The sequence below is a fragment of the Apis dorsata genome, unplaced genomic scaffold, assembly GCF_000469605.1.
Source record: "Apis dorsata unplaced genomic scaffold, Apis dorsata 1.3 scaffold_25, whole genome shotgun sequence".
NCBI classification, from domain to species: domain Eukaryota; kingdom Metazoa; phylum Arthropoda; class Insecta; order Hymenoptera; family Apidae; genus Apis; species Apis dorsata.
Window position 1 is genome coordinate 51,166 of NW_006263327.1, and position 6,735 is coordinate 57,900.

Genomic DNA, 6,735 nt, shown 5'->3' on the forward strand with positions numbered 1-6,735 from the left:
AGGGTTAAAATTAATATAGATAGGTTATTTAATTAACGAGATAATAATACTTCCAAATACTTTTACTTTCCTCGCCACGTCGTATCATTTTCCACGGTATCATAATTCCATTACACGCGTTAATTACGAGCCGGCCGATTCGAAATCGTTTCGTTTCATTCGAACGAGATAAACTTGGAACGATCGAAAAAGTTGTCACACGTCTCCCGCCGAATTCAACCGGTTAAGAACCGTTACGCGCTGGGCGACGATAAATCACAACGATTCTGAAGAGATGAATCGATCCGGCTCGCGTTGAAACGGATTCATCGGCTGGATTATTTACGAATTAACGGCGGAACGATTTCGCCCAATTTTCCGAATCGCGTCGCGCATACCGTGAAACGTCGCGTAATTATTACGTATCGTCGCGCGATTATCACGGGTTTCCACGCTAAAAGATATCTTCGAAATCCGTTCTCCAAGAATTGTAAGCAACACGTTAATTTTTATACAGCCTGAAGAATATAATTTTCCAAATATTTTAACAATCAATCGGAACACCGTGATCACGAATAGACATGTTCTAAAGAGCATTACGATTCGATTTTATTAAAAATATCTTCCTTTCTTTCTCTCTTTCCTGCTTGAATTTTTTTAAGCAACTAAACTTCCACTACTTTGCATTCTCTCGAAACCTTTAATTCTTTTTACACAACCTTTAGCTTAACGAGAGAGAGAGAGAGAGAGAGAGAGAGAGGTATTATCGCGACAATAATCAGGAGAAGAAGGTAGATGCGAGATGAAGCCGTTCATCTTTCTCGCGTGCGGGGCGAGGTAAGTGAGGGGGTGGGCCCCGTCGTAAATCGCGAATGATTCCGCTAAATTTCCATCCCGTCGAATGCGAAAGGGGATAGGAGCGGGGGAGGAGGGTGGTGGATACGGGGTTGGGTGACGGGCCGATGGTGACGGCGGATGGATAATGGGCAGGGTGAATGATAATGCAGCTTCCTGCGGCGTTTCGAAGCGGCGTCATCTCCTCGATGAGCCCATCGAAACCGACCGAACTTTTTTTCGAAAAAAGAAAGAGTAATAACACGCTCCAGAATAAATCTTGGAATCTCAAAAGAAAAAAAGATATTTGGATTTTCTTTGAAAAGTGTTTGCTCGTCACCCATTTTAATCGATGCAAAAGTTTGGAAGAAGAAGTCTGGAAGTCTGATACACGCGCGGCCTTGATACACGCCTTGGACACCCCAAAATCGAAAGCAAATCGAGCAACAAGAGGGAGCCCGAGTAAAGACTGGTAGCCGGAATACGGTTGGCCGAAAGCCCAGAATTACGAAAATTATGGACACGGTGCACGAGGGGGAGAGCCGAGGAGGGGCGTGCGTACCGGTGGTGGTTCCACTCCTTTTTTTTCCCCCTTTCTTTCTTTCTTTCTTTGCCCTTATACCGCGATCACCCTCCCTTCTGGAGAGAGTGGTGTGGTTTAAGAAACCATAGCGTACGAAAAAATCGAGCGGCGGGATCTCTCGAGACGGCACGAGAAGAAGAATCATCCTCCCTCTCTCTCTGTCTCGTGGAATGTGCATCGATTCGATTCGATCCGATTCGATGTAACGAGAGAAGACCGGTTGGGCTCGTTGATCGGTTGTGTTCTGGAAGAAGAAAAGGGGGGAGGAAGGGGAGGGATCGTGTACTTACTTAGAGGCAGTCTTGTACCGCGGTACGGTTCTCGCGATGGTGAGTCGGTCACGAATACCTAATCAATAATTATTATACCGCGATACTCTCTATTTTTGCGTTCCTTCCCCCCTTCTTCTTCTTCTTCTTCTTCTTCTTCTTCTTCTCTTTCAGTGGAAACGTTCGTAGAGGTTCTCTCCTCCACCACCTCCACCCCCTCTTTCTCTTTCTCTCCTTCTCACACACGTGTGTATGTGTGTGTGTGTGTGCACACACTCTTCGTTTCTTTCTCCCCTGTCCCTCGCCTCTCGCCACTCCCCTTCTCCTCCTCCTCCTCCGTTTCTTCTCCCTACGTGCACAGTGCCGCCATATTTGCATATTTATAAGGGAATGTAATCGCAGAGCTCGGTTTTCGCCGCTCGTCGCTCGCTACCGTGGAAAGAATTCTCGCAAGATGGCGGAAAGATTCGAGGCAGACATGCGATCCGATTTCCTCCGCTCCCCCCCTCCCATACCTTCGAGAACAACAACGTATCATCAACCACCGCAGATCTTGTGTAAGAAACAATCGTTTGCTCCTTTCCTCCTATTTTTCCTTTTTTCTTTTTTCGAAAAACGAGAAAAAGAGAATCTCTCCTTTTCCTCCATATTTTTCTCCCCAATGTCGAAAGTGACACAATCGACGAAAAACAAGGATGCCTCTCGTTGAACGTAGTTCTTTCCATCCTCCGCGTTGCACGAGAGAAACCGATCGATCGTAGGCATCGTTGGCCGACGAGGCCTCTCAGGTTTGCTTTGCAGTGTGTAAACAGGCAGAAAGGAGGACAGAGGGGAGAGCATCGCGCTCGAGGGACGAACGAACGAACGAACGAGAGAGAGATAGAGAGAGAGAAGGGTAATACGCTCGTTTCCTAGAGTTTCTCCCGCGGCTCAGTCGCGCCTAGATAGCATTAAAACCCGTGGTTCGTTTCGACTCTCGATTTAGCGGATAAGTGGCAGTTCCTTGCAGAAAGATGGAGCGCACCCCACTTGGTGCGATACCAAGTTGCCGGCCCGTTCTTCGTGGCCGCGAATAAGCTACCGCGAGTAAAAGCCAACGAGTCACGATCGACTCGTTGCCAACTCGATCCCTCCTCGATATCGTGAAATCGCGGAGAGAAACGGAGAGAGATAGAGAGAGAGAGAGAAATTTCATCCGTCCATGGATCGCTACTCGACATTCCCTCTTTTGCAACTCTTTTTCCCCCCTTTCTCTCGTTTAACTCTCTGAATTCTACGATCCCTATTGTAATTACAATTACAATAATTTATTAGAAAATCCATCAACGATGGATTTCGAGTTTACACATTCTTTGAAAAAAGGAAAGGAAAAGGAAGATTAAACAGAGGCATACGAGAGTAGGGGAGAGATAGAGAGAGAGAGGGATTTCATCCGTCCATACGATCCCTATTGTAATTATAATTACAATAATTTATTAGAAGATCCATCATCAACGATGGATTTCGAGTTTAGGACACGTTCTTTGAAAAAAGGAAAGGAAAAGGAAGATTAAACAGAGGTATACGAGAGTAGGAGAGAGATAGAGAGAGAGAGAGAGGGATTTCATCCGTCCATACGATCCCTATTGTAATTACAATTACAATAATTTATTAGAAGATCCATCATCAACGATGGATTTCGAGTTTAGCACACGTTCTTTGAAAAAAGGAAAGGAAAAGGAAGATTAAACAGAGGTATACGAGAGTAGGAGAGAGATAGAGAGAGAGAGAGAGGGATTTCATCCGTCCATACGATCCCTATTGTAATTACAATTACAATAATTTATTAGAAGATCCATCATCAACGATGGATTTCGAGTTTAGCACACGTTCTTTGAAAAAAGGAAAGGAAAAGGAAGATTAAACAGAGGCATACGAGAGTAGGGGAGAGATAGAGAGAGAGAGAGAGAGGGATTTTATTCGTCCATGGATCGCTACTCCCTCTTTTGCAACTCTTTTCCCCCCTTTCTCTCGTTTAACTCTCTGAATTCTACGATTACAATTACAATAATTTATTAGAAGATCCATCATTAACGATGGATTTCGAGTTTAGGACACGTTCTTTGAAAAGAGGAAAGGAAAAGGAAGATTAAACAGAGGCATACGAGAGAGAAAAAGAGAGGACTCTATATATATTTGCGATGAAATTTACGGTTATCCTTCTAATACGACTTAATTTGAAAGCAACGGAGGGGAGTGAATGGAGCACCGGGTGGGCAATTTGACCGATCGGAAATGAAATTTCGATCGGCGAAACAGCCCCGTCACCGCCCGGAGAAATCTAACCTGCGATTCGCATTAAGCGTCAATTTTTGCTCGGCGGGGGATCGCCACTCTCGCTCGCTTACGTACAAATGGCAGACGAGTGGTCTGGTATCGAATCTATCCCGGCTCCGCGGGACTTTCGACGGCCGAATCGAAAAAGTAAATACGAATAGTGGCCGTCGCGTACTCGCGTTCAATTATGAGAAAGGATTTGATTTCGAACGAATATTTGTGTAATATATGGATAATGCAATTTTCTTTTTTTTTTCTTTACCCGGATAAACAAGTTTTCATGGAGAACGTTGTTGAATCGATTGTAGATAATGGGCAAGATAATTAAATATTAAATAATTAAATATAATTTTTAATTAAAAAATAGTGTCTTAAAGTTACTGCAAATCCTCAAGTTACTAAAATAAAAGAATTTAATGATGGAATTTCAAAAGGATTAAAAAATTTAGTATCTTTTGGAGGTTATATCAACCTCGATGTTTGGAGAAATTGATGAATGAAAAAATGTTGAAAAAAATGAAACCTTGAAATGTTCTTTCACGAATAATATCACGAAATCATAATATAGTAATAAGTGAAGAATTAAGTAAGTTTAAAATGAAAAATAATGAAATTGATCTATAGATTCAAATTGCTGTTCCAACTAATGTGTTTAATAAACTAAAAGATAGAATAATGGAAAATTTTGTTTCATTAAAATATTAATTTGATTCAGAAAAATATATAGTATATTTTGAATCAATAAATTAATACGAATAATTGAAATAAAATTTCTAATAAAAATACCTAAAAGTGTTCCGAGTGTACGTTTAAGAAACGAGGATGACGTTTTCTTGATTGAAAGAGGAGAAAGTTACGAAAGTCACGAAAATTTTCATTTTCCAAAGATCGAATCTCGTTAAAAACGAGAGAATATGGAATATTTCGACTTTGGGGGAGAGTATATCGCGTATTTTGTGTAAAACAAAAGGAAAATATCGAAATTTGAAAGTGGAATTAAAATTCGCAGTTGCTACTTCCAAGAATGCACTTCTATTTTCAAAGCGAAATTTCAATGAATCGAGTGAGTTCAATATCTCTTCGATTATAAGTTAGAAAGAAATGTAGAAAGAAAAAGAATATAAAAAATATAACACAATAATAAAGAAAGAATACTCGAAATACACATTATTCAAAGATCTCCAAATCCGACTTTTCCCCGAGAATATTTCAATTTGCGTAAACATCCGCAGCCTATTCACAAGCTCTTGAATAATTTAATCAAACTCTTATTCCATTTCAAATTACCATCCAACCTCTGCTATCTATTTTATCTACACACTCGATATAAGATCCCTGTTCGTTAATTAAACCTCGTTTCAAAAATCTAGAGAATCTAGAGAAACTATCAATACTACGAAATTCGACTATATAAATATCAAACACGAATACAACAACAGAGGCCTTTCGATTTCGAAGTTGAAATCCATTAATCCCCTTCTTAACGAAGAGAACACTTCAATAGCAATTACTCTCGGTTTCGAATAACGCGTCAACTCTTTTTCGACTGGGGACATTCGCGACAACGAATCAAACGGCCATCATCATCTCTCCTCGAGGTCGCAGTTGGTTGTCCACGACTATCGGCGGTTCTCTCGACAACGCGCGGAGGATCTCCGTGGGGCGTATCCACGGGTGGTGGTTTGGAACCCCTCGCCTCACCCCCCCCCCCTGGGGGGTGGATAACGCGATTACTCGGTGTAAGAGGCAGATCGTTCACGCCCCCCTTTTGCTCGATCGTGCGAGGAAAGGAATGTCTCCTGATCCGTGTTATAAATTAGATTCGCGGGAGGAGGAAACGGAGAAAAATCGGCGTTTCTCGTTCGAAAAGCGGCGAGTCAAAGCGCGAGGCGCAAAGAGCGACCAGGAACGTTGATCGTTGCGCAAAACATCCTATGGTATACCTATTACTATTTACATACAATCGAAACTATTGCGCATACATTTACATATTATGCAAATGGGTCGTCTATGAGCAAGGCTAACGAATAATAAATTATATATATATATATATAAAATATTTTATACCGTCTCGATGATCTTTCCCTCGCGAAAAGTTGGATGTAATTTATTCTTCTATCTTTTTCGAACAACCTCGAGAAACTATATATATATATATACATTTTTTAATCAGAAAAATCGTTTCCACGTCGAAAGAGAAGTCGAAGGTGAATTTATACTTATTCAAACTCGTACTCGTCCCCAAATATTCCCTTTGTTCCCAGTATTTTCCACGCGTTAAAAAAAAAAAGAGAGAAAGAAAAAGTTGGATGTAATTTATTCTTCTATCTTTTTCGAACAACCTCGAGAAACTATATATATATATACATTTTTTAATCAGAAAAATCGTTTCCACGTCGAAAGAGAAGTCGAAGGTGCATTTATAGTTATTCAAACTCGTACTCGTCCCCAAATATTCCCTTTGTTCCCAGTATTTTCCACGCGTTAAAAAAAAAAAAAAAAAGAGAAAGAAAAAGAAACGCAAAATTTCGTGGCGAGAAAGAAGATTCTCCCGGAAAACGAAACTATATAAATATTGATATAACAGTCGCTGATTGCGCTAGATAAGCTCCAGAGAGAGAGAAAGATATATATACAGAGGAGAGGGGGGTCGTTTCGGGGATTATTTCGATAGCGAGGAGGTGACAACCTGTGTCGGGGACACAGCGAGGAGAGCCGGGAATAGGAATGAAAGGAGCCGAAAAGAGAGGGGGG